Consider the following 27,443-nt stretch of genomic DNA (forward strand, 5'->3'; position numbering starts at 1 on the left):
CGTCAGCACAGAGCCCAACGCGGGGCTCGAACTCACAGACTGTGAGATCATGACCTAAGCCGAAGTCAGACGCTCAACCGACTGAGCTACCCAGGTGCCCCAAGAATTTTCTTTGTTTTTACAGCCAAATAGTATTCTCTCTCTCTCTCACACACACACACACACACACACACACACACACACACACACACACACACACATATTGTGTTTACTTGTTCATCTGTCACAGGATACTTGAGTTATTTCTACCATTTGGTTGTTGTGAATAATGCTGCTATGAACTTTTGTGTTCAGATACTTCTTTGAGTCCCTGCTTTCTGAGTCTCTGGTTGTATACCTCACAGTGGACTTGCCAGATTATATGGTCATTATTGGTTTAATTTTTTTGAGGAACTGTTATCCTGTTTTCCACAGTGACTATGTTTTACATTCTCACCAAGAATGGATCCCAGTTCCTCCATAATCTTGCCGGTACTTATTTTCTCTGGTTTTGATAATAGCCATCCTAGCAGTTGTGAAGTGGTATCTTATTGTGGCTTCAATTTGTGTTTCCCTCATGGGTAGTGATTTTGACCATCTTTTCATGTACTTATTGACTATTTGCATATCTTCTTTGGGGAAATGTCTGTCTGTGTCATTGGCCTGTTTTTTAATTGGGTTGTTTGCTTTTTTGTTTTTGAGTTGGAGGAGTTCTTTTATATATTCTGGATATTAATTCCTTATCAGGTATATGACCTGCAAATATTTTCTCCCATTGTGTGTTGCTTTTTCACTCTCAATAGTGTCCTTTGATGTGCGAATATTTTAAATTTTGATGTAGTCAATTTATGTATTTCATATTTTGCCACCTGTGCTTCATTACTGAATCCAGTGACATGAAGCTTTTCAAAAATTGTGTTTTCTTCTAAGAGCTTTATAGGTTTTATAGGTTTTGTTCCTTTTCATTATGTCTTTGATCCATTTTGAGTTAATTTTAAGGAAATGGTCCAACTATATTCCTTTGCATGTAGATATTCAGTTGTCCCACCACCATGTGTTGGAATGTCTGTCCTTTCCCCCATCAAGTGGTCGTGGCACCCTTATTGGAAATCTTTGATCATAAGTGTGAGAGTTTAGGGGTGCCTGGGTGGCTCAGTTGGTTAACTGTTTGACTTCAACTCAGGTTATGATCTCACACTTCATGAGTTCGAGCCCCATGTCAGACTCTGTGCTGACAGCTCAGAGCCTGGAGCCTGCTTTGGTTTCTGTGTCTCCCTCTCTCTCTCTGCCCCTCCCCCGCTCATGTTCTGTCTCTCTGTCTCTCTCTGTCTCTGTCAAAAATAAACATTAAAAATTAAAAAAAAATAAATAAATGTGAGAGTTTATTTCTGGGCTCTCTGTTCTATTCCATTGTTCTAGATGTCTGTCTTTATGCCAGTACCACACTGTTTTGGTTACCATAACTTTGTAGTAAATTTTGAAATTAGGAAATAGGAGTCTTCCAACTTTCTTAATGGTTTTCAGAATTGTTTTGGCCATGCAGGGTTCACATCACCATTTTTAATGTATATAGTATTCCATTAAATATCCATACTCTCTTTTATTGGTGGGACATTTATGTTGCATCTAATGTTTACACTGTCATAAACAGCAGTACAGCAAATATCCTGATGATATACATGTTTGCACACTTCAATTTCTTTATAATGTTTTTATTTTAATGTTCATATTTTTATTAGTTTATAAATACTCCTTAAGGATATGAATACTTTGTATGTTTTATATGCTGCAAGTTTGTCATTTGCCTTTGACTTGGTTTATTTAACTGCGCAAGCACAAACAAGGAGAAGCCTGCGTTTGCCTCTTGGAGCCTCCAGTGACTGGCCACTTGTGGAATGAGCACTGGCTTCCCTGTACTGAGATAAGTAGTGAGTGCCAGAGGGAGGCAAGATGATATAATGCACCGCTGTATTGTTCACTCTGTAGGAGAAAAGCTGTGTTAAGTATTCCTCGCTGAAAGTTAACTTGGAGCGAAAGCACTATCTTCCCTTTCCTTTCTACTTCTGGTAACAGTTAATCTTTAATGGAGCATATCTTGTGATGTTCATACCTTAGCCAGTCCCCTCCTTTGCTGCCAGCAAGCAGTCCCTGCTCCCGCCTCCCCTGGATACCTGCGCCCCCACAGCAGCCCCCTGGCTGGCTTCCTTGCGCCTGCTCTGGCCAGTGCCTCGCCTGCTCTTCACACTTCATTCAGTTCGTGTTATCCCTTAAAATCAGAGGTCTGGTCTTGTGAACCTCTTCCCCAAGGCTCCAAGGGTGCAAGCTAGGGTCCTTCGAGTAGCTGCCTGTCCAGCCTCATCTTGTCTCACTTTTTCCTTCTTTCTTGCTCCAGTCATAGCAGCTTAATTCCTTTCTTCCTAATCTCCATTCTTCTACTCATCTTGCTGCCTCTGCCCATGTTGGAGCCCTGGTCTCTACTTTCCCTGTGCTCAGTCTTCTCTCTGCTCAAAATCACTCCTCAGGAAGCTTATCCTGGAGACAGGTCTCCTTGTTATAGGCCCACAAGCATCCTGAACACCATTCCATGAATGTCTGTCTCTCCACAGACATGTAAGCCGCCTGAAGACAGGCTCTGCCCCTTTTATTACCATTGTGTCTCCAGCTTGGAGGACATTTTCTGCTTTGCAGTAGGTACTTAATAAATGCTTGTACAGATGATAAATTACACACATGTTATATATTTCCTCTTCCTAGTAAGGTCAAGGGTTTCCATAACCTCCCCATCCTGCCTTGTCTCCTCCTGCTACTCATTTTCCTGTCTCCCACAAGCCTGCATTCCTTATCCCTCTGCCTTTACATTTACAGGTTTTACCTTTGTCTGGAAAGCTCCTACTTAACCTTTAAGACCCAACTTAAATATTACTTCTCCAAAGTCTTCCTCAGTTTGTCTTCTTCTGGCACTTACCACCTTTAATGTATTTGTCACATTGTACTGTGACTGCGTTATAATCGGTTTACCTTTTTCCCACTCCTTCACTGGCAAAGATCGATTCTTTGCCACCCACAGAACCACTTTTCTTCTTCACTTTGCTGCATAACTCTAGAGCGTAAGCAGATAACTCTGTTTCTGGTTATAGGTGTTTAACTTCATACTCACTGGTTAATTTCCAAAAGGAAAGAGCATTGTTCATCTGTGTCTACCACAAGGTTCCTTTTCACAAAGAGGTTCATCTTGCTCTAGGCTGTGTGTACCTGCAGGGACGAAGTGGATACACGCACTGATATACTGCCACCTTATATTGTTTATTAACAGCGCCACAAAAAAGTGGAATCTGAATACGTGCTTTTACTCTTGCCTCAGAGCCAAAGACATCTCTCTACGTTTATCTAACTGCCTGTTCTCAGCTGTTCCCATAATCTTACTTAAATGCCTTTTTCAAGAGCAATTTCAAAGCCACTAACCGTAAGGCCTTGCCTATTTCCTCCTCAGTATCCAGTTCTTTGTCTCATGTTCCCTGAAAATAGAGTTGTCGTTACTGTTTGGTGGTTTGGATGAATGTGAGTGGTTTATGCTTTTGTGTAAAGCAGAAAACTTCTCTCATTTGCATGAGTTTCTTACCTTTTTCTATTTCTAGATCCATGTGACAATAATGTGCCTCATCACAGTACAGATACTCAGCACACAGTGCTGGCTGAGCTGAAGTCTCTAGGTAACTTTGCTGATTACTCAGATAAAATTTAGTATTATTCATGCTCTGAGTTTTTTTTTTTTAATAAAAAAATAGCATAAATAGTTTTGAGACCATTTCCTTAATCTTACAATATAAAGGACCACAGGAAGTATTGGCAAACTCAGCAGACAGCATAGCACAGACATTTGCTGATAGCTTCATCTTTTTAAAGTCACCTGTCATTTCAACAGATTCAGTAAAAATTAATGTTGTGATAAAGTTTTTTAAAAGACTTCACTGTCGATTTCTGTCAATTCTGTCTCATTAATGTTTTCCCCTTAGCCTTGCCAATGCTAGGTATTACAGTGTTTTAATTTTTCCCAGTTTGACAGGCCAAAAATCAGAAAAGGAGATGCTGTGCTTTGATTTTTGTCTTTCACTTTAATGTACATATTGACTAAACTGCATATTTACAGCTGTTGCTCATCTTTGTATTGGGTTGTTTGCCTTTTTCTTCTTAATTTTTTCTCTTGTTCCCATTGTCCCTTCCTTGGTCAAGGCCTTCTTAATCAGCCCTTGAATTACTGCCACAGCCTCCTGATTTTCCTTCCAATTCATCTACACCTCTGCTGCCAGAGTGGTCTTTCGAAAACAAAACTGTGATAGTGTCCAGCTTAAAACTTTCTTTGGTCAGGAACCTTAATTGCCTAATATCCTTTATTTAATTTCATTTCTGCTTGAGACTAGCAGAATGGGTCTCGTTCTTAAGCAGAGTCAATTAAAGACATTATTAGATAGCTCACAGGATGTACCTGTGGGAGGCCTCCAAAGGCACACAGGCAGCAAAGCGTCAGCCATGAGATGAGGACGGCTTTGGTACATGTGCCATTTCAGCTACAGTCAAGACCGGGTATCAACCTCCACCCCAGTCTGAAGAAGATTGATTTCCGGGCACGTGGCCACAGCACCATGCTGCCCCTTGTGAGCCACTGCAATGTGAAACTAGGTCCCATGGCTGTACCCTGCTTGCAGGTAAGCCACGAAGGGCAGAATGTTTGTCTCTTCCCTTGGCAAAGTGGGATGTTACAACGAGGGAAGTTGCCAAAACCCAGGGAGGATGATCAGAAGTTTTGGTGAGTGGACACAAGTTACAAAATAACCATTCAAGTTTTCCTCTTGGCTTCCTTCGTCCACAAACTTCCAAACAACAGGCTTCTGCCTAAAGACACAGTTCTCCCAACGGCAGAGGAAGTAAGCTCAGCATCTCCTCTGAGACAGAGAGACAGACAGGCACACAGACAGAGAGAACCCAGAGTCTCATGCCCTAGTCCAAACCCAGGCTTTCTGGGTGATGTTCATTCACAGCTCACATTTGTTAATTTATTGACTAAGTTAAGAAGTTTACATACCTTGCATAGAATAGTAAGGAAACACAAAGCTAAAAAACTTAGTTAACATATAAATATATACACGATACAGCGAGGATGACAGGATAGGAAGATGCCACCATTCTAACTTTTGCAATAAATAGTTGGTGTGTGTATCTGCCTTCCTTTAACATTTATTTCATATTCCCCTGGCCCTTAGCCAGTACCTCAGCTGATCAGGATTCTTTACCTGGCAAGGTGATCCAAACTTTCATTGGGATTTGGGCCAGCGGTGGTCCTGCCTTTTTGAGGTTGCCACAGTTCTCATTAACTTTTAACACTGGAAATGCGCCACTAGATAGAGCCGTTATACTCCCCGTGTTTTATCCACTTGCATCTGTTGTGTCATTATGGGCCAACGTTTCTACTCCCCTTTTGGTCTGTTTGTCTAATGGCGTAAAAAACCTGGAGTTATGTGGCACATTTAACCCTCAGCCTGGGTCATTGTTATCCTCTCTGTTCCAGTCTTCCTTTGAATACCAATGAAGCACAGTCATGAGGATGGAAAGCGAGCTTTTGCTGAGGTGGTCACTTCCCACTTCCACTCCCTGGTTCCAGGAATTCTTGCCAAGGGAACACATATTATTCTTCTGGTCACAGCATGTAGTAGATCTTTTAGGACTTCACCCCAGTTTGTATCACAACTGAATTTTCAGTAGACCCTTCTACCACTCTGTAAGGCCAGCTGCATTTGATCCTTGCTTGGTTGCTTAGTAGGACCATTGAATTTTATGAATATACTCGCTTATTTGTAAAATGAGTTTCTTGGTCAGAAACACTGTGGCGGTGATAGTGAGTGAGGCCTTCAGTAAGTCCGTGGGTGACGTGGCTGCCAAAAACATGGCAGACATAGAAAACACATCCAAATCCCAAATAAAGGGTCCATTCCAGTGAAAGTATTGTCTCCTCTGTAATGAAAGAGGTCCATTATAATCACCCACCACCACTGACCATGGGGCCATCTTCTTACAATAAGAGAGTTGGTAGAGAGACTCCTGTTAATTGTTGCTGTTGGTAGATTTGGCATTTGGCAGGGCTCCGTGTTGGTGAGGTTAAGTCCATGTTGTTGAGTCCAAGCATAATATTCATCCTTGCCACCAACGCCACATGGCTCACGAGCCCTTTAAGCAGATAAAATGGCACCTGGGGTAAGAGGCTGGCCAACATCCATGTGCAGGTCATTTTGTCCAGCTCATTACAAGAACTTCTTAATGGAGTCTTTTGGAGAACATTCACATAAGGTACACATACTTTCACACACACTCCACGTAGCTTTTCCCCAAGTGTCCTTGTCACCAGTCCTTCTGAGTTCTTACCAGTGAATGAGTGAATGAATGTGTGTGTGTGTGTGTGTGCATGCACACACACACACACACACACACACACACACACACACATACATTCTTCAGGCTATTTTTCCTTACAGGCCAAATGGACCCAAAGTGTACTCTTGAACATTCTGCCCACTGGACAGATTTTGTTTCTCCACCCCAAATGAGGTTATATCATTGCATTCATTCGCTTCTGGTTGATACTATCCTGTTGAGCAGAGCCATTGATTAGCCAGGCACAAATTTTTATCTGCTAATAAACGGGTCACTCAAGCTGTCACTCTTCCAGGTCATTTAATTAGGTCAAAGAAACACAAACATACCTACAAGTGTTTGTGCTTATTTCTTAGTAGTAAGAGTTGCAGGGTGCAAAAACTTGAATGAACTCTGACAGAATGAACTCTTTGATTTCCAGGGATTAGTATTGCTTTTGGTTTTGATGGGAAAAGGGAACTCCAGAGACTTTTTTTTGGCTTTTCCTTACTATGTAGCACTCCATGAGACATGGAGTCCAAGTTTAGTCCAAGTCCAACATGGTTGCAGGATAAGTTTATCCCAATTATGTACTCATCAAATGAGAAGAGAAGTACAGATTTTCACAGACCCGCTGGGCCCTCTGGGAGATTAATTGAAATAAGTTTCTACTTATCACACTCTGGGGATCATAATGGAGATCTGGAACCCCAAGAATTAGCATTGTCTCAGAGCCAGTGTCTAATCATTCTCAAAAATTCTGGTTATTCCCCTTTTCTCATTGCACAGGAACTGTAGTAAACAGCTGTACATCCCAAGTGAAAGATTTATAGTCCTGACTTGAGGGATGCCTGGCTTTCTATTCAAGGAGATACAGTTCTGAGAACTGAGTCAAATCTGGGGACTGGGTAAGAGGCTGTGGCTCTCCTTCAAGGTAGCCCAAGTCAGGCCCCTGTTCACCAGACCTAGACTTTTTTTCTATTATATAATGTATTAATTTGCTAGGGCTCCCGTAAAAAATTACCACCAACTGGGTGACTTAGACAAATTTATTTTCTCATAGTTCTGGAAGCTGGAATTCTGAGATCAAGGTGTCAGCAGGGTTGGTTTCTTTTGAGGCCTCTCTCCCTGGCTTGTAGATGTGGCCATTTTCTCCCTTTGGCTTCACGTGATTTTCCCTTTATTTGTATCTGTGTTCTGTTTTCCTTTTATGTAATATAGACACCAGTCATACTGGATTCAGGCCCACTCTAATGACCTCATTTTAGCTTAATTACCTCTTTAAAGATTCTGTATCCAAATACAGTTGCCTTCTGAGGTGCTGGGGATTAGGATTTCAACATAGAAGTTTTGGAGAGATACAGTTCAGCCTATAGCATACAGTTTAAGTAGGGCCTAAAGTATGCTTTCCATTTTATTCGGAGTTATGGACATATCTGTTAACCAATAAGCCAAAGATGTCAGTGGATTGAGCCACTGACAGAGTTCCTCCCAAGGTTACTACTGAGTTGTGGCCCTCTAGTGGACCAAGTGACTTGGCCAGCCATGGGCCTTAGTTGACTGCAGATTTTAGGCTATCCAGTCACCAGATGACACATCCACTCTTGGGCTTTCATGGTCTGTAGACACCATGTCTGTCATGGTCATTAGCCTTCTCAGCAACTACCTCTCATGCCCCAAGGTGGCTGCCTGCCCAGGAACAGGCCTGGCAGTAGTGTCCTCTCCATGTTGGCCCCCCACCATTGTGCAGAGCGTTCTGGGGAACATAGGGCAATCACTTGGCACAGTGGCAAACATTTTAGTACCAGATTCAGGCACCAAGCGGTCTGGCTATTCAGGAGAATGCTAGGCAAGCCAACTGCCCAGTGCTTATAGATTTTGCTAGACCTACAACTGGACCCATGGGAGGCCAAGTTCAAGAGGAGCCCCTCTCTTCCAAGAGGGAGAGGAGTCGCTGGTCCCAGATGGCTTTGGCCAGGCAATCTTGGGAGAGATTCTGTGGTCATTTATCAACTTGTCACTGCAGCCTGACTCACAGGCCCCAGAACATCATACTCTTACCTCTGCGTCTTTGCACATGTTGCCCTCCTCTCCCTGCAACTCTCTTCTCTTTCCACATTGGTGGGTCATCTCCTCCTCCTCCTGCAGGCCTGTGCCTGGGTGTCACTCCTCCTGAGGAGCTCTATCTGATTCTGTGCACCTCTCTCTGGGAGCTGCCTCCACCCTTTCCCATGTGCTCAGTCCACCCTCAGCGGTAGCAGCACTTACCAGTCCAGTTGCTTCCTTGCTTCCCAGACAGACTTCATTTCCTTCGAGGGCCAGGGCTCTTGTGCTGTTCAGCACCCAGTGCGGAGCCTGTTACTCAGGAGGAACGCAAGCATTGGAAGAAATAAAGGAACAAATTGTAGTTTCTGTTCACCAGTCACATGTTCATTTGTCAAGGCTTTGGGGCATGCTTCCATTGCAACATCGCTTACCCCTTCAATAAAAGGTAGAGGTGAAATTGGTCATGAGTTACAAATTATTTTTTATAATTTTTTTAAATGTTATTTATTATTGACAGAGAGAGAGACAGAGCATGAGCAGGGGAGGGGCAGAGAGAGAGGGAGGCACAGAATCCGAAGCAGGCTCCAGGCTCTGAGCTGTCAGCACAGAGCCCGATGCGGGGCTCGAACTCACAGACCGTGAGATCATGACCTGAGCCGAAGTAGGACGCTCAACCGACTGAGCCATCCAGGTGCCCCAGTTACAAATTATTAAATAGTAGTTTTCAATTGGTTTTCAGAAAGTCAGAACAACATCCTACCCCAGTGTAAGATTAGCTGCATTATGTCCTGGCTCTGTGGCACCTAGGGACTAAACATAGCCTCCAGAGCCCCCCATCCCAGGTTCTGTTAGCATCCATGCCCCTACTAGTTCCCTGTTTCTGAGCTTCAGCCTGCTAGCTACCAGCTCTGTGCCAGGTCTGCATACCCATGGCAGATCCTTAGGGTAGCTCCTTCTAGCCAGCATTCTTAACCCTTGATCTGAAGACAAGAAACAAACTCAAGGGTGCGAGCAACTTGCCTGAGGTCACAGAGCTAGTAAGTGTCAGAGGCGGTGTGGAAATGCATCTGTCTGATATCTGGGCGGTCTTCACTGCTTCAGTATCCCGATTAAGGGGGGAGAGAGAGAGTGTGTGTGTATGTGTATATATGTGTTTGTTTTCTCTTAATAAAACTTTCCTCTAATCATGAAAACAAAGCTTTCAGTTAACCATGTGAAAGCCAGGAGCAGTGTTCTGCCTGAACTACAATGTGAATATCTTTGTTTGGGTTTTATATCCCCTCTTCTCTGATCACAAGATGGAAAGGGAGAAACAGACCCCAAAACAGAGCTCATCTTTCTGCTCCAAGCACTTACCTCAGTGCATTGTCTAAATATTAGAGGTTCACTACATTTTTGTGTTTGTAGAGCAGTAAATTTTTTTTTTACTGCCTATTATTCCATTTTGTATAACCTTGTTCTTGCATTTAACATCTAAGAAACCCAGTCCTTTGGAAAATGCCATAAAATAAATTAAATTTTCCTGGGTACTGTGGTTTCTGTCTGCAGTGGCTTTCTTTTTGGCTTTTCTTCTAAGCTGAATGCGCCTCTAAAATCTTAGCTTCCATCTTTAGCCAATGCATGGAGCCGTCTGCTCATTCTTTTGTGGCATCCAAGGTATCTTCTGCGAATGTTCAGGGCTGAATTACCAGGCTTCCTCTCTCTTCATCCACACCCACGCAGCATTCTGTGGTGGGGCACATTACCACCATGTTAGGAAATCAGTGGGTGTTCACACCAGAGGAGAAAAGGCAAGAATCGCCAAAACAAGCAAGTTCTTCCTATTCTTCCCTCTGTCTGAGAAATGTTCCCCTCCTTTCCCCAACGCCCAGTGTATGGTACCTGCCAAAGAAAGCTTTCTCTTTGCTCTTCAGACACAGGCCTGATTGTGAGCCCTGCTCTCCGGCGTCCCCATGAGTGCAAAGTTGTATATGTGCAGTTTGTTTTGGTTTGTATTTATTTTCCCAGCCCATTGAAAACAGGGCCTTTTCCTATTTAAAATAAATTTTGCAAGTGAAACCCTTTTCCCTGTGAGCCCAGCCCTTCCTCCACATAAAGCGGCAGGCATTTCCCAAGAAGACAGGGGAAACTTGCCGTGAAACACCATCCATCCTTACACATTAACAACAGTAGAAATTACTGTACATCCAACAACTGTTAACCCTGAGAAAGCATAGGCCCTTGACAAACACTGCTCACTGCAGCGGCCACTTTTGACATCTGTCAGCTGTTCCCATGGAGTGTTAGCCTTCGCTCCTGTCCCGCACACCAGCTGTGGCCGCGGAGCTGGGCTGCAGTCACACAAGCAGACATGGAGGGGTCCTCAGACTAGGGCAGTCAGACATTGGGTGACTGAAGGGGGAGAACTGGGCCCTCGCGTGGTTTGAAAAACAGCAAAACAGCACAACACATTTTCAATTACTTACTGTTCTGGTAAATATTCTTAATATTTAGGCATTGTTTTTTTATATTCGCAGCCCTTTACAAATAGAAATGGATTTCCTTAGATTTGTCCTAGGGCGCAGTGGAAACATGTGTTTTCTTTTTACACATGTGTTTAAATAGCTTTGCTTATTATTTACATTTCTTCCCATAGTGTACTCAATAAAAACATTTTCTAGGCTTTCATCCACATGAGAAGCTTAAAGGGCAGTAATGAAAGCAAGTGCCTCTAAGCCCTCTGCTGAATGTGCCACAGTGTCAGCAAAGATGATTTTTCCAGGAAGGGGCAATTTGCAGGACTTAAAGTTTTACACTTTTTACTAAAAGTGTGCTAAAAACAGGACCGACAACACAAGATGCTTTGCATTCGCAAAATCTGGGGAGACTTTGCTAACCATTTGTTGTAATAAATGGCAAGAAAACAAAATCCTTAAACCCTTTAAGCGTTAATATTTCCATTTGTTACAGTCACCTGTTGTGGAAATTGCCAGTTTCAATGGCCGATCTTTTGTTCACTTTTCAATTTTACAAGAAATTAAAACACACAAAAGTCCCCGCCCCCCCCGCCCCCCCCCCCCCCCCACAGTATACAAAGCTTCAAAACAGGTTAGGATTCTTTCTGCCACACCAAGAGGTTATCACACTTCAGTTCAACCACCTGGAAAACTTTGCCAATGTTACCATGAACCTTACTGGATTGATCCTACTGGCCTGTGAGTAAGCTGCTTCCATCTCTCCCACCTTACCCTTCTCCCCTAACCTCCTACCACGCACACCAAAAAGACAATGATTTTTCCCTCATAAAACAAGGTCCATATTGCCACTGCTTAGTTTCACGTTACAAAGCCAGTTCTGTTGCTTTCCTGGTGATGCAATTCCAGTATTCCTTTTGAGTCTGCATGTTCACATTTACATTCAGACTCAAGGCTCCCACATTTCTGCATATTCCGGAACTGGGCAGTTCAAAACCAGTCTACCAGATCCCCTGGGACTCTGGCGTTCCAGAAAGATCTTTGTCATCAAACGGTGATTGCAAGACCTTTTTTTTTTTTTTTTTTTTTCCTAAGGAGTTGTCCTAGTTGGCTGAGAGCCCTGCCTATTTACCAGTTCTGTGAAGACTGATGATTTATTTATTACCAGATATTCATTCCAGAGGCAGATTTCATTTGGTGGTCAGGTAGAACTGGTCATCACTCTTGCTCTTCTGGGGTCCGGAGGAGAAGGGGTGGAAGAGGAAGTCACTGGCCTTTCAACTGATAACAGGGCTGAGATTTAAAAAAAACAAAAACAAAAAAAAAAAAACAAAAAAAACACAATGTTTCTTTTGGGGATCTGTTTTGTCACCTTATTTCTAATGGTGACAACTGAATGGGAGGCCTGTAATTCTCTCTGGTTCACCCAGTGAAAATTGTGGTTTCTCCCAGCATTCTGGGAACGTGTTCCATGTGGCACTGGCTTTGTGTTGTGCAAGTGATTTTTACGCACTTATATATTGAGGTGAGAGGTGGGGGGGCACAAGGCTAGTGAGACTTTTGTGAAGCTCCACTTTCTTTTGGTACCTCCCAGATAAAGTCGTAACAAGTGGCCACCTCTCCTGTGTTGGGCAGATACTAATGAGGAAAAGCGCCTCTGCCCCACCCTCCCGCTGCCACTCATAAAGCAGTGGCCTTTTCTCCTAGGGGTTGCATATAATTTTTTAATGTGTGGGATGACAAGGTAGAGTGGAAACTATTTGCCTTGGCATGTACTATTCATTTCTTGGGAGTTTTATGTGCATTATGCTACAGCAGTACCCTTCCGATGTCTGGGAAGTGCCTGTAGCCCTTACCAACTTGTCTGTTCCCTTTAAATTCTTTTCCTTTGGCTGGGCTCTCCAGTCACATGCCAAGAGTTTAAGATTTGTAGTAATTGAGTTTCACATCACTAATATTTAATAGCCATTAAGAAGCTTGAGAGAGAGAAAATAGTAGTTATCTAACAGTCTAAATATCTGTAAAAACCTTTTGATTTTAAAAGGGTACAGAGGACAGACGAGCGAAGAGGCCCTTGTTCAGGAGAACATGCAGTGGTTTAACACTTTGGGACTGAGATTCGCTAACTAAATACCTTGGGAATTGTGGGGACTACAACCCAAATGATGATGAAAAACCAGAGTGCTTTCATTTTCAAATTCCCTAACATGTCACCCTAATAGAGTGAAAGTGGAAAATCTAAAATGAAAATATTTTTTTATGGTTACGATTCTCAGTTTACTGCTTAATTGTTTTTAATCAAAATAATTTTATACTCACTGTAATAACACCTAAAACAGGGAATATCTGTCTGTCAGTGAATCCACCACAGATTTCTGAGGTAGGTATTTTTTTGAAGTGCTGTGAGCTTCTGGGCTATTCCCAGGGAGTTGAGTAGAAAGCATATTTAATAACTACTCAGGTACATTTAATTGTGGACCTTGTTTACATTTGTTGTTCTAACACAGTGCTGTTATTACTTACAGCCAAAACTCCAGTCAGATTCAAATTTAACTATTTGATCATGAACCATGCAATCTAATGGGAAACTTGGCTTAACCTATTTTGTAAAATGTCTTGAGAACCAAATTATCCATGTCTGTGTCAAGCAAAAACAAAACTGGGTCCGCATAATCTGAAACATAAAAAAATGGAAGCCTAGAACAAATGCTCATTTTACCTTTGAGTCCAAGATCAAATTGCCATTCTGGGATCATAGGTTGGTGTGTTATGTACCTAAATGTTTATGTTTTTTTGTATTTCTGTGTGTCTTTAATAAATAATATACATATGTATATACCCACAAATACAAGTTGCTGTTAAAGAAAGTAAGAAGTTACAAGGACTGAAAGGAGACACCAAAAATATGATTTCCTTACAAATATTTGCAGGAATTTTACTTAATTGCAACCAGAAGTCTGACCTGGAAGTGTAGTGTTTTGACCCCCGAGCTGTCTGGTTTCCTATTTGCGGTGTTTCACTCTCCCCTAACTGTGAGAAAATCTATTTTACACGGTTTTAACCCTGTATATTCTTAGAAACACTGCAGTAGAAATTATTCCCTTGGGGGAAAAGAAATTCTCATTATTTAAAGAATGACTTGTAAAGGCTTCTCTTAAATAGAAAACATTTTTGAAACACTTAGGAAATCTTTCTTCTTAAGATATATTTGAAAATAAAACAGCTTCTGGGTTTCCTTTCAAGGTAATGTGAACTTTTGGAAGACTAAAATTTTTGCAGTGTGCAAGTTTATCCTTATTTTAGTAAAATACTTTTTAATAGCAAAAGTATAGAGTTTATAAATAGTTCTCTTATGAGGAAGCTTTTTCATGCTCCCCACCCCCCCATTTCCAGCTTATTAAATCATTTTTTCCTCTAGTATTTTATTTTATTAAAAAATAAATTTTTTGATGTTTATTTTTGAGAGAGAGAGAGAGAGAGAGCGAGAGCACACTAGTGGGAAAGGGACAGAGAGAGAGGGAGATACAGAATCTGAAGCAGGCTCCAGGCTCTGAGCTGTCAGCACAGCTGAGTCGGACGCTCAACCAACTGAGCCACCCAGACACCCCATTCCTCTAGTATTTTAGAAGAGTAAAAATTAGACTGAATAAACTTCGGGGACTTGGAATTGTATATGGTATTCTTAAAAGACACCAGTGAAATTTAATTAGGATAACTGTAGGGCAAGGAGGCCCACTATTGGAAAATTATAGAATTCACACATCAAAAGCTCATAGATGGCATTTGATGAATCTAGTAAAATGATGGGGAACATTTTTTCTGTGTAGCCTCTTAGCATTCACCAGCATGATCAACCAGTCATATACCCCATTTTAGAAGTCTCTGACATATTCAGTTAGAGGAAAGCATTCTTCTTATTTGATTTGGGGATTTCAGAATTAAGAACACTGACAGTTCCCACCAATTTAGTTGAATAGCATTTTATTTTTTTTTTAATTTTTTTTTTTTCAACGTTTTTTATTTATTTTTGGGACAGAGAGAGACAGAGCATGAACGGGGGAGGGGCAGAGAGAGAGGGAGACACAGAATCGGAAACAGGCTCCAGGCTCCGAGCCATCAGCCCAGAGCCTGACGCGGGGCTCGAACTCACGGACCGCGAGATCGTGACCTGGCTGAAGTCGGACGCTTAACCGACTGCGCCACCCAGGCGCCCCTAGTTGAATAGCATTTTATCCCATTCTTTTTTTGTTTGTTTAATAACAGCTTTGAGATATAATTTACATACCCTACAATTCACTCATTTAAAGTATACAGTTTAGGGGCACCTGGTGGCTCAGTCAGTTAAGTGTCTCACTCTTGATTTTGGCTCAGGTCATGATCTCACGGTCCTTGGGATCGAGTCCCGCATCTGGCTCTGTGCTGACAGCGTGGAGCCAGCTTGGGATTTTCTCTCTCTCCCTCTCTCTCTGCCCCTCCTTTGCTCGCTCTCTCAAAAAAATAAATAAAAATAAACTTAAAAAAAACTATTAAAAGGTAAAGTTTACAATTTATTGGCTTTTATATATTCACAAAGTTGTGCAACTGTCACCAGAACCCCTTTTTGAACATTTTTGTTCCTCCGTAAAGAAACTCTATACCCATTAGCAGTTACTCTCCATTTTACCCCAGCATCCTTCCCATTCCCATCCCAGAGTTTCCACCAATTTAGTTCTGTCTCTACTGATTTTTCCTACTCTGGATGTTTTATATAAATGGAGTCTTACAATATGTTGTTCTTCATAACTGGCTTTCACTTAGCATATTGTTTTCAATGTTCATCCAGGTTGTAAGCATTTACTGGTAGTACTTCATTTCTTTCTGTTGCCAAATAATATTCCATTGTGTGGATATATCACATTTTGTTTATCCATTCATCAGTTGAGGGACACTTGGATTTGCACTGTTTGGCTATTGTGAATAATGCTACTATGAATATTTGCACAGGTTTTTGTGTGGATATATGTTTTCATTTCTCATGAGTATATACCTAAAGATGGAATCTCTGGGTAATTTGTTATCTCTGTGTTTAATATGTTGAGGAACTTCCGACTTTTTCAAAGCAGCTGTACCATTTCCTATTCCTACCAAAAGTGTATGAGGATTCCATTTCCTCCACATTCTTGTCAACACTTTGTTATTTGTCATTTTGATTATAGTCATCCTAGTGGGTATGAAGTGGCTTTGATTGTGATTTTGATTTCCATTTCCCTGATGGCTAATGATGTTTACCCTGTATCCAAGTACTTATCTGCCATTTATATATCTTTTTTTGGAGAAACATCTATTCAAATCTTTTGTTCATTTTTAAATTGACTTTTTAAAAAAATTATTGAGTTGTAGGGGGTTATTTATTTATTTAAAATGTTTTATTTATTTTTCAGAGAGAGCCAGAGCACATGATGGGGAGGGGCAGAGAATAGGGGACAGAGTCTCTGAAGCAGGCTCTGCGCTGACAGCAGTGAGCTTGATTCGGGGCTCAAACTCATGAACCATAAGATAATGACCTGAGCTGGTCAGACACTCAACCAACTGAGCCACCCAGGCGCCCTGAGTTGTAGGAGTTCTTCACATATTTTAGATACAGGTCCCTTATCAGATAGATAGTTTGCAAAATTTTTCTCCTATGGACCGAAGTTTTTAATTTTGATGGTGTCCAATTTATTCAATTTTTTGTTGTTGTGGCTTGTGCTTTTTGTATTATATCTAAGAAACCATTGCCTAATCCCAAGCCATGAAGATTTATGCCTGTGTTTTTTCCTAAGACTTTTATAGTTTTAACTCTTACATTTGTATCTTTGATCTAGTTTGAGTTAATGAATTGATTTTGTGTATGATATGAGGTAGGGTCCAGCTTTGTTCTTTTCCATGTGGTTTTCCATTTTTCCCAGTACCATTTGTTGAAAAGATCTTTCTATCCCAATTTAATTGTCTTGGCCCCCTTATTGAAAATCGGTTATCAGTAAACGCAAGGATTTATTTCTGGACTTTCAGTTCTATTTCTACATGTCTGTCCTTAGGCCAGTACCAACCTATTTTAATTAGCTTTCTAGTAATGTTATGTTATTTTTTTCCCAGCAGGGTTAAAGCTGGCATTCACTAATCAGGATCAAGTGTCTCTTTTAACTTAATCAGTGTAAACATCATTTAAAATTGTTATATACACCTTATTTTTAATGAATTAATAAAATATTAATTTTGCCAAAGATTTTTTCTAGGATTTTTAGATTAAATTATACTCTTCGACAAATTCATCAACTGTATTCCACTTTAACCAAATCAGTGAGGAAAAAAGTGATCCTCAGTTTAGTCAAGATCTTCATATTAATGGAAACCCACAGTGAGTCATCAGTATTTGTAAGGTATGACTGGGGATGCTAATGGATCTCAGTAACTCCTGTTAAAATCCTTTACTTTAGGCTGTAAAGCTGACTACATGTCAAAGTCCAAGCACCTTTGCTTATCCCTCCCCATCTCTCCCCTGTACTTCATCTCTTCATCCTGAACTCTAAGCCTCATCTGCCTCCCAGCTGTGGTCTGACACAGACATGCCTGCAGTGCCCACCATTCTCAGCCCTTCCAGCATGGTCCTCTTGATGCCTCCAGGCTCTGCTTAGATGCTTCCCTTCCTTGGGGATGGCCTTCCCACTTTAGTTTGTTACTCTCCCTTGTTTAGTGAGACATACCCTTTCTTGGCCCCCACAGCTCCCAATGCAGGTCTTTGTTGTGGCACTTACATTGTAACCATCATCCTTTAACTGTTGTCTCTCCCTCTGACCTCAGTTGAGCCCCTCAGGAGCTGAGTGGTTTTTGTGACGTACCTGGGGCTTCACATAGTTCTTGTATGTAGTAGAGGCACAGGTAGGGCGAGTTGTAAGACTATGGTTTGATTATTATTTTTAGAGGAACATCTGGCTTTTGACAGGATGAAAAAAAGGCATACATTTTGTGTTCACACCAGTCCCTATAACTCCTCTACTCAGATCATTTACAGGATCAGAAAGAGTAAAATCTTTACTTTTAGAATGTCTCACTTGTATGGAACTGCTCCCATGTGCTGCCATCCTGCTCCCTCAGTAGCAGCTCACCATCAGTGTGATATTTATTTTATGTTATTTGACTAACATAATTCCCAGACAGAGATGTGCAGCCCAAACTTGTTTAACAATATTGGCCTTCCTTCCGTTTCTAAGGAATTTTCTATTTTTCCTGAGCCCAGAGAACTTTTTTCTAGAAAAGCTGTATTTTCAGAAGAGAGCTGAGAAGAAAGTAAGGCTTTTGCTCCAATGCGTGGGAAGCGGTTTCAGTGATGGGAATCAGCAGAGTGGAGGGGTGTAGGGCAGGTAGACCAGGAAAAGCAGACCCATGGAGAGTAAGCTTGAGTAGACCCCAGGGCAAGACTGAGGAGGGGGGAGGTGATGACAGGAGGTGTGGACAGGGCTGGTGTGGAGGAAAACCCTGAGAAGAAGCAGGAGAAGCTTCTTGTAGAACCTCGGTGATGGGAGAGGCCATGGAGAGGTATGCCACTGAGAAGAGATGAAGACAAACATAGCAAGCCAGTGAAGAAGATGAGGCCAGGGCAGGAAGTGGGACAGACGGTGCAGTGCACAAGATGGAAGGAAATACAGGGCATTGATGCCCTTGCTTAGGTGAGTATCAGTTTGAAACTCACATCCCGCTCCACTGCCTCACTGGCATCTCCAGGACTCCCTCTCAGGGACTCCAAAGCACTGCACTGTCCAGTATTTTCAAGTCCCAAGTGTAAAGGCCTCCTATCATATGAACCTTCTACTAAAACCAGTGAAAGGAAGAGAGAAAGCTTCTATGAAGAAAAGAAGGCAGGACTGTGGCTGGCTTCCACTCCAGTCATGTGACCGAGAGCGGAGGGGCACCCTAAAAATGCTTGCCTTTGGAAGGTGGGAATGAGGAACAACATGAAGAAAGGTAGTTCTGTGGGATGGGTATCCAAGAAGCTGGGAGATTTGGGACAGTGAAACATTAAGAGAGACTTTTGTGGAGCCTCAGGGGCTGGTGAGTTCTCAGCATTCAACAAAAGAAAAAGCACACAAATCAAGAGAGAAAGGGGTTTTTGTGGAGTGATGGAGCAGTGTCTACTCCTCGGGGCAGTGGAGACTGGGTCCTCTCCTGTGTATGCCTGATCTAAAGCTTTTCTATAGGCCATTAGAGTGTCAGCCCATTCGTTTCCTACTCTTTACCTCTCCATTTCTGGTATTTCCTTGATATTTCCGTTTCTTTTGAGTTCTGCTATGTACTTAAGCATGTTTTTCTTTTACCCAGATTTTGTGTGTTTTTAGCAGGAGGGTCTCCTTTATCTTTGTCAGATTCCCGATTCTGCTTTTAGACATGTGCTCCTTTAAAAAAATTTTTTTAAATGTTTATTTATTTTTGAGGGACAGAGAGAGAGAGAGAGCGTGAGTGCAAGAGCACAAATGGGGGAGGGACAGTGAGAGAGACACAGAATTTGAAGCAGGCTCCAGGCTCTGAGCTGTTAGCACAGAGCCCAACACGGAGCTCAAACTCACAAACCGTGAGACCATGACCTCAGCTGAAGTTGGACACTTAACCAACTGAGCTACCCAGGTGCCCTGTGGACATGTGCTCCTTTTACTGCAAGGCTATATATTTTTTTAAGTATGGTGCACTTTTTACTCCATATGTAACAGGCTGGTAGTATGGCTTGAACCTGCAGACTGTATGTATATGTATCTATATCTATACCTATTTCTATAATCAGTTACCTTTTCAACTTGGGCCAGTAGTCATGAAAGAACGAGGTTACCATCCCTACTTTAAATGCGATAGTGTGCTTACTTTTAAGGCTTAAGGAAGATGAGAGCTTTACAATCACCTATTAGATCATTTCTGTTTAGGTTGCTTTTTAATTGTTATCTACTTACAAAAATTATTCTAAAGATTATGGTTATAATTCACAACACAATAAAGAATGCTTTTGCATTTTTTTGTAAAATGTTATTTTCAAAGTTAGAAAATTAGAAAAGCAAACTTTAATTGTGACTTATGTTCTGAAACTTTGAAAGAAGGATGATATTAACATAAATATTTAAAAGAAAAATGCATCAGCTTTAAGGTTCTTGAAGGTTTTCATCAAATTATGGTCTTCTTTTTTAAATTTAAGTCTTCGAAGAATTCTCTCTTTTGTTTTTAAACTTACTAGAAATTTCAGATGCATACAATAGATTATCCAATGAGTCCCCTCTTATCCATCACGCAGCATCGCATTTTTAACATATGGCCAAATGTTATTTCATTTACCCCTGACTTGTTCTTCCTGCCCCCCACTCCCACATAATTTTAGGTAAATCCTGGATATCATATATTGTACACATGAGTGATGCAATGTATTTGACTCTAAAAAATAAGGTGTTTAAAATTTTTTAAGATGTTTATTTCTGAGAGAGACAGAGACCGAGTGCGAGCGGGGAGGGGCAGAGAGGGAGACAGAATCTGAAGCAGGCTCCAGGCTCCTAGCTGTCAGCACAGAGCCCAGTGCAGGTGTCTAGCCCATGAACTGAGAGATCATGACCTGAGCTGAAGTCAGATGCTTAACCGACTGACGCACCCAGGTGCCCCTAAGTTTTCTTTTTTTTTTTTTTTTAATGAGCAGAGTGCCATTAAGGTTTTTTTTTAATGTTTATTTATTTTGAGAAAGAGAAAGCGTGGATGTGCACAAGTGCACAAGTCGGGTTGGGGCAGAGAGCGAGGGAAAGAGAAAATCTCAAGCAGGCTCCATACTGTTAGTGCAGAGCCTGACTCAGGGCTCAATCCCACAAACCACGAGATCATGACCTGAGCCAAAATCAAGAGTTGGATGCTTAACCTACTGAGCCATCCAGGCGTCCCAAGGGAGAAAAAAAATTCTTGATGTCATCAAATATATAGTCCGTCTTCAGATTTCTCTATCTCTTCAATTCTATTATAGTTGGGTTGTTCAAATGAGGGTCTAAACAAGGTTGGTCCACACATTCACTGCATTTGATTGATTCTCTTTACAATAGGTGACTATCTCTTTGAACTTAGGGGAACATCCCTCCTGTTTTTTTTTTTTTTTTCTTGTTGTTTACTTATCAGAGAAACTAGGCCAAGTGTCCTCTGGAATTTCCCACATTTTGGGTTTGGCTGGCTGCATCTGCATGGTGGCGTTAATATTCTTCCAGCCCCTGTATTTCCTGTAAACTGGTAGTCAGACCCACACTCTTGATGAGGTCAGATCCCTTGTATGTTGTTGTTTCTTATGCAAGAATACTTTGTGCTAGATAGGGTGTATTTCCTGTTGCCACTCATTGGGAAGCACATGTCTTGTTATATCTCTCTTAATTTCATGGTAAGAATGTGTATACGATGAAGTTGGAGGTTCTGTTTGATGATTTTTTTATATTAACCAGTATTTTTTATTTGTTCATTTGATACTTATATTATCAGTAAATACTGTGTAAGCAGAACAACATTAAAAAGTTCTCTTTACACATTCTTCTAAGTTTTTCCTTGTTTAGACAGTGAAGACAGGAATATCAAGGTAGTGTTTCGGAAATAATAAAACCTGAGTCATAGCAAACATCGTACATTTCTTGTTAATCTGAGTCTGTGTGTGATCTGATTAGCATCTTAATTACGATTATAAGTCATTGCATACCTATCACTTTAATTTTTACATATCAAATTGATGTACATTTTAGGTGAACTGTAGGGACTTGTGGAAGATAAAAAATGAAAAGTATGTGGTGATTTTATTTTTTTTTTCTGTGAAAAGGTAGATCATCTGGCAGTTAGAGGGAGAGAGAGAAAAGAAAACAAAGGAGGCATGAGACTTGTTCTTTGAAATCCTCCAGAGAGGCGATAATAATTGAGCTAATATGCATTGGCTTCTCATAAATTGCCTTGGTAGTTTGGGCCTTGAGTGCCTTAGAAATTAGCTTTCTCCCTATGCCTCTTCACTGTTGCTATAGTGCTCCTGCTAGAGGCCTCTTTGTTTGTGTTTAAGGAGCAAGGGTGATTTCTCTCTTATATTCACTTATAGGACTTGCATTTTGTGTTTATCTTCAAGAACTTTGTAATGTACCACCACCATTACTCTAGCAAGACTCTTGCTACTAATTCCATACCAGTAACTCAATAAAATAAGATTTAGAGCAGTGACTTCCAAACCTGAACTGTGCATCAGAATCCCTTGGAACTCTTCAAAAAGAATACAAGTGTCTGCAACTTTCCCAGATCTACATCAGATTCTTGGGTGCTAGGGATACAAGAATCTGTAGAGTTGAAAATGACCCCAGCCTTGGAGCTTCCGACTCCCCATGTGATTTAAATATGAGCAGTGGGCTTATGATTGGGCCTTGGAAAGACTCTAGACTAGTTGGTGGTTACTTAAACTTCATAGTGGTTTATTTAAGAACTGTGAGATAGCAGGATTGATGATAAACTTTGGGAATGTTTACTGTTTTTGTACATAACTCAAGTGAACACATCAAAAATTGAAAAAAGACCTAGCACATTTTAAAATGGGATACAAATCCCAACTGAGGGGATTTGTTTGTTACAAATTTGAGGAGAATGTTTGTTACAAACAAATGCTGAATAGAAAATATAGAACAGAAGATAGTCTACATAAACATTGTAGGAGAAAGCAGTTCACTGCATGTCCTTAAGGACAGAGCCACAAATCTGTGATGTGCCTATTACAAAAGCTAATAAATTTGAAAACTTAGGTGAAATGGAAACAAATACTGTTCTCATTGCTAAATCACTAAAAGTGTTCCTTTTATAATCAAGGGTACCACAGCGATTCCTACTAGGAACAATATTCAACATTTACTGGAGATTCTAGCCCAAACTATAAGTCAGGAGAAAAAATACAGATGGGAAATTTGGAAATAAAGAATAAAAGTGTCATGAAAAGTCTAAGGGAAATATAGTGACCAATTATTAGAATTAATAAGAGGGTTTAATAGATTTTTCAGTTGCAGGTCAGCATACAAAAGTCAATTGCAACAGCAGACAATTTGAAAATGTAATTTTTAGGAAGCAATATATGTGATGGCAACAATAAAAAATAGGAAGTACCTCATAATAAACTTAATAAAGTATGCAAGAATGTTACATAGAAAAATTCTAAACTTTACTGAAAGACGTTTTTTTTAAGTCCTCAAAAATAATTGGGAGGTCTGCCGTGTCAAATATATAGGAAGTCCCATTTGTCTCCAAATTGGTCTATAAATTCAGGGCCTTTCTAATCAAACTGTCAATTTTTTCATGCAACTTGACAAGCTAACATTAAAAGCTATAGGAAAGCATAAAGGACCAGGAGTAATTCTTGATGAGGACTAGAAACAGCTTCGAGGGTCAAGAAAGGAACTTGCCCTACTGGATATTAAGGTTTATTGTAAATAAAGCTTAGGTAATTAATACAGTGCATATTGACTGATAAGTCAATGGAATAAAATAACTCTAAAAGAGAGGCCTAGGGGCGCCTGGGTGGCTCATTAGGTTAGATGTCTGACTTCAGATTGGGTCATGATCTTGTGGTTCGTGGGTTCAAGCCCAGTGTCGGGCTCTGTGCTGACATCTCGAAGCCTAAAGCCTGCTCCGGATTCTGTTGTCTCCCTCTCTCTCTGCCCCTCCCCTGCTCTGACTCTGTCTGTATCTCTCTCAAAAATAAACAAACATTAAAAAAGAGAGAGGCCTGTATATGGCAGAACCAGCTTTACAGATCAGTAGGAACCATCTTCTAGTGAATATTAAATTGGAAAAGAGTGAAAGTGGATTCCTAAGTGGTAACATACACAAAGTTCATGTACATTGAGTTTTTTAAAGAAAAATCAGGTTATAAAGCAGCTTTTGTCATGTGATTCCATTTTTGTAAAAAGAAATAGGAATATATGTGTGTTTATATGTCTTCAGAAAAGATCTGGAGGTCATCAAAAGTCAAGGTGAAAAAAGTAACTGTTTCTGGGTGGTTGGATTATTGGTGATTTAACTTTATAAACCTTTTTATTTTTGTCTAGTTGGTTTTTTTTAAAACACATTATATATACATTACTTTGAATTAGAATTTTTTTTCATTTTGAGTTTTTTCATGTAGCTGTTCTTATTTGTCTATTCTTCTAGATTAATTTTAGAATTAATTTGGCAACTTTGAAATTGCTCCCTACTCTTACCACGCACACACAAAAATGTTTTCATTGTGATCCTGATTGGAATTGTCTGGTACGTAATAGGCATTCAGTACATGTTTGTTAAATAAATAAATATGGGAACAATGCACATCTTTATAACAATTAGCCCTTCCAACCCAGAACTTGGTGTTTTACTCAAACCTTCCAAGTCCTTTTTTTAAAAAATGTAAGTTTTGTGATTTTTAAACTACAGATCTCACACATTCATACGATTAATGATTTCTAAAATTGCATAATCTTTTCATTTTCCCCCACATTGAGTCAAACCCTTAGCTGTGTATCTTTAATGTCAGGACTTAGAGGTGTCAGAATGATTTAAATGTAGATAAACATGTCCTGTGTAGTGAGGTTAAGGACCTGGGTTTATTTAGCTTAGAATAAATGACTAGATTGAAACTGACTACCTATCTCCAGGCATTTGGTAGCAGCCAGCTTTCTTTCATCTCTGCTGAAAGCAGAACACAAGAAAATGAACTTCAACTGTAGTGCGAGGAATTTAGATTACAAATTGTCAACTGGTGGTGCAAAGCTGAAGCTGCCTTCAGAAAAACTGTACTTGGACTGCTATATTTTAGTTCATTGCTAATTTAAAATTTGGGAGATTTCATATAAAAATTTAGATATTTAGCTTTTCTGGAAAGGCCTAAAATTTGGTACCCTGGTGCCCTAATTTCCAGTGGCAGCTGATGCTGGAGTTCAATAGCTTCTGTCCCCTTTTAACCAGGCATGTGCTTTCTCTGGTTTCCAGAGTCCAAACCCAGCCTTTTTGCTGTCTTGTCCTTTAAAGCATCAAAGTTTGCAATCTCATTTCAAATGGTAAAGGAAGAATTAAGTCACACATGCCTAGGTTTGGCATCTTCTCATTTGGCATTTGGTGGTGTTTTTAAAATATGATTTAAATATGATCCTGGCTAATAAGCAGGAAGTGAGCTAGATGGCTGTTCAAAGATGTTTCTTGTCCTGTGATTCTGCAATCCTGTTCGAATAGTCCAGTGGTTCATCAACTCTTTTTCTCATTGCACATGGTCATAGAATCTCAGAGTTGGAATGGACCCCCTGCAAGAGAGGGAGGCCACAGAGGATATACTTCATCTGGTGCTTCTCATCTTATACACAGGAAGTTTGAAAGTTGTTGCAAGAGCGGCCTGCTTGAACAGCCAACAGTTCAAACAACCAGCTCCCTCATTTAGAAATAAAAGATCTGTTTCTTGGGTCACCTGGGTGGCTCAGTTGAATAAACTTCCAACTCTTGATTCTGGTTCAGGTTATGATCTCACAGCTTGTGAGATCAAGCCCAATGTCGGGTTCCATGCTGACACTACAGAGCCTGCTTGGGATTCTCTCTTTTCCTTTCTCTCTTTGCTCCTCCCCCTCTTGCACTCTTTCTCTCTCTCAAAATAAATAAACAAAATCTCTGTTTCTTTTATACATAGTTATTTAAAGGTGAGTGAAGGGTTTTGTAGGGAACTTTGAGATTTTCATAAGTGCCCAGTTCTATCGTCCTCATTATTATGCATCGTCTGGCAGAGTTATGATTGTGGGAGCCATCATTTTGAATATCATTTTGTCTGTGCTTGAACATTATCTAAACATGGTTTTCATACCTGATGTTAAGGGCATATTTTTATAAACAAAAAAAAAAAAAATAGGAAAGCAGTATGGGAAAGAAAGCTAAAGTAATAATTTCTCAATTTGTTTTATTCTAATTTTTGTCTGCCTGAGCTTTCTCACTGAATGGTAACATTCTTTGATGGTCCCATAGATAGTAAAATTAATAGCACATGGGGCCAGTGGTATTGCATACAAAGCCAATGAAGTGACAGGTAGAAAATTGTTTTTCTAAGTAAATTTGGCCTCAAGTAATCATTTTGTTCGTAGGTTTTTGGTTTGTTTGTTTTTTTTTTTTTTTCATGGAACTAACTAGTTTGCCCCATTTGTTTTGGCCTCAAATAGACATAGCTTTATTGTGACTCAGCGTCCAGTACTGTCCTTATTTAAGAACGTGAAATGTTATCTCAAGGGATCCTTTTGGAGTCTCTAAATATCTTGGGTAATAAGTGAAATTTTTAGCCCAGGACCAAATATTCCACTTACCCACCCAAATTGTTTCCCAGTTGTGGTCTTAAACTAGGATCCTGTGTGTGTGTGTGTGTGTTCTTAAACTTATGGTAAGACTTGTTTTTTGGTTCCCACAGAGCAACCCCTGTCCCCAACCCCACCCATCACCAACAATGGTGAAGATCACACTTAGGCCTATAACATGTTTCAAAGGGCCCCATAAGGGCTTTTCCAAAGTCTCCATCTCACACCCAACCTCCCTGTATATGTTCTATGTTCTTTTTTATTTTTATTTTTTTTAAAAATTTTTTTTTTTCAACATTTTTTATTTATTTTTGGGACAGAGAGAGACAGAGCATGAACGGGGGAGGGGCAGAGAGAGAGGGAGACACAGAATCGGAAACAGGCTCCAGGCTCCGAGCCATCAGCCCAGAGCCTGACGCGGGGCTCGAACTCACGGACCGCGAGATCGTGACCTGGCTGAAGTCGGACGCTTAACCGACTGCGCCACCCAGGCGCCCCTCCCTGTATATGTTCTAAGTGATGATATCACACTTGTGATTTCTCTACCGTTGGCCATCTTATAAGGACAGATGTGACTTACTGAATGGACAGTTTCAGAAGTAATGAGTTATAATTCATTTTTTCCTGAATGAAATAGCTTTAAAACACACATATTCTTCATTTTTTAAAATGGCTGTATATGTTCCTGGTCTAGTCTAGCATGGATGAAGACATTGTCAGTACTCAGTAGCTATCAGCCCCTTTCTTCCTACCCTCTTATTAAATCTCACCAGGTCTTCAGATGGAGAATGAGAGCTGACTCATGACCTCAGACTGGAAACAGTCACAAGTCTGAACTGGTACATAGTGTGGAGCTGCTTCCAGGTCAGCACACAGTCATCTGATTGTCACAAAGTGCCCTTTCTTAGAACAAGAATGAGACCACTACCCCACCTGCTTACCTTTGCTAAAAATTAAAGTGTTTATAAATTTAAGATCTCACTTCTTTGAAATTATCTTTAGGACTAAATATTCAAGTCATCTGTGTTCCAGACTTTGAATTATAATTACAGTGTTAGTTTGAACCTGCTCTTTCCTGCAGAACTTAAAGGAAGCTGTCAAAACTAATAAAGGGCTGGCATTGTAAAAGAGCATGCAGGTTGAAAATTTGTATTTAGGCAACTGAGATCTTATTTTTTTTAACTGCAAATTCTGAATGGAGGTCACTCTACAGGACAACTAGCCTGATCCCTTT

At 40.6% G+C, this 27,443-nt stretch overlaps 1 protein-coding gene and 1 long non-coding RNA gene across 6 annotated transcripts in view; one reads left to right on the forward strand and one right to left on the reverse strand.

The window, feature by feature from the left end:
- Positions 1-27,443, forward strand: part of LOC102958094 (SLX4 interacting protein) — a 180,021-nt gene that overhangs the window by 118,586 nt on the left and 33,992 nt on the right. The window lies entirely within an intron of this gene.
- On the reverse strand, positions 1,746-17,661 carry LOC122237259. 4 transcript variants are annotated; one of them, XR_006215583.1, is made up of 6 exons: positions 17,603-17,661; positions 12,046-12,173; positions 9,784-10,153; positions 8,650-8,860; positions 3,137-3,231; positions 1,746-1,959 (listed from the first exon to the last, which is right to left on the reverse strand). It is a non-coding gene; the product is annotated as an uncharacterized LOC122237259 (long non-coding RNA). The 4 variants fall into 4 exon arrangements; XR_006215584.1 differs by having other exon boundaries at positions 2,998-3,231; XR_006215586.1 differs by lacking the exon at positions 9,784-10,153 and having other exon boundaries at positions 8,650-8,736.

The sequence above is a fragment of the Panthera tigris genome, chromosome A3 (assembly GCF_018350195.1).
Source record: "Panthera tigris isolate Pti1 chromosome A3, P.tigris_Pti1_mat1.1, whole genome shotgun sequence".
NCBI classification, from domain to species: domain Eukaryota; kingdom Metazoa; phylum Chordata; class Mammalia; order Carnivora; family Felidae; genus Panthera; species Panthera tigris.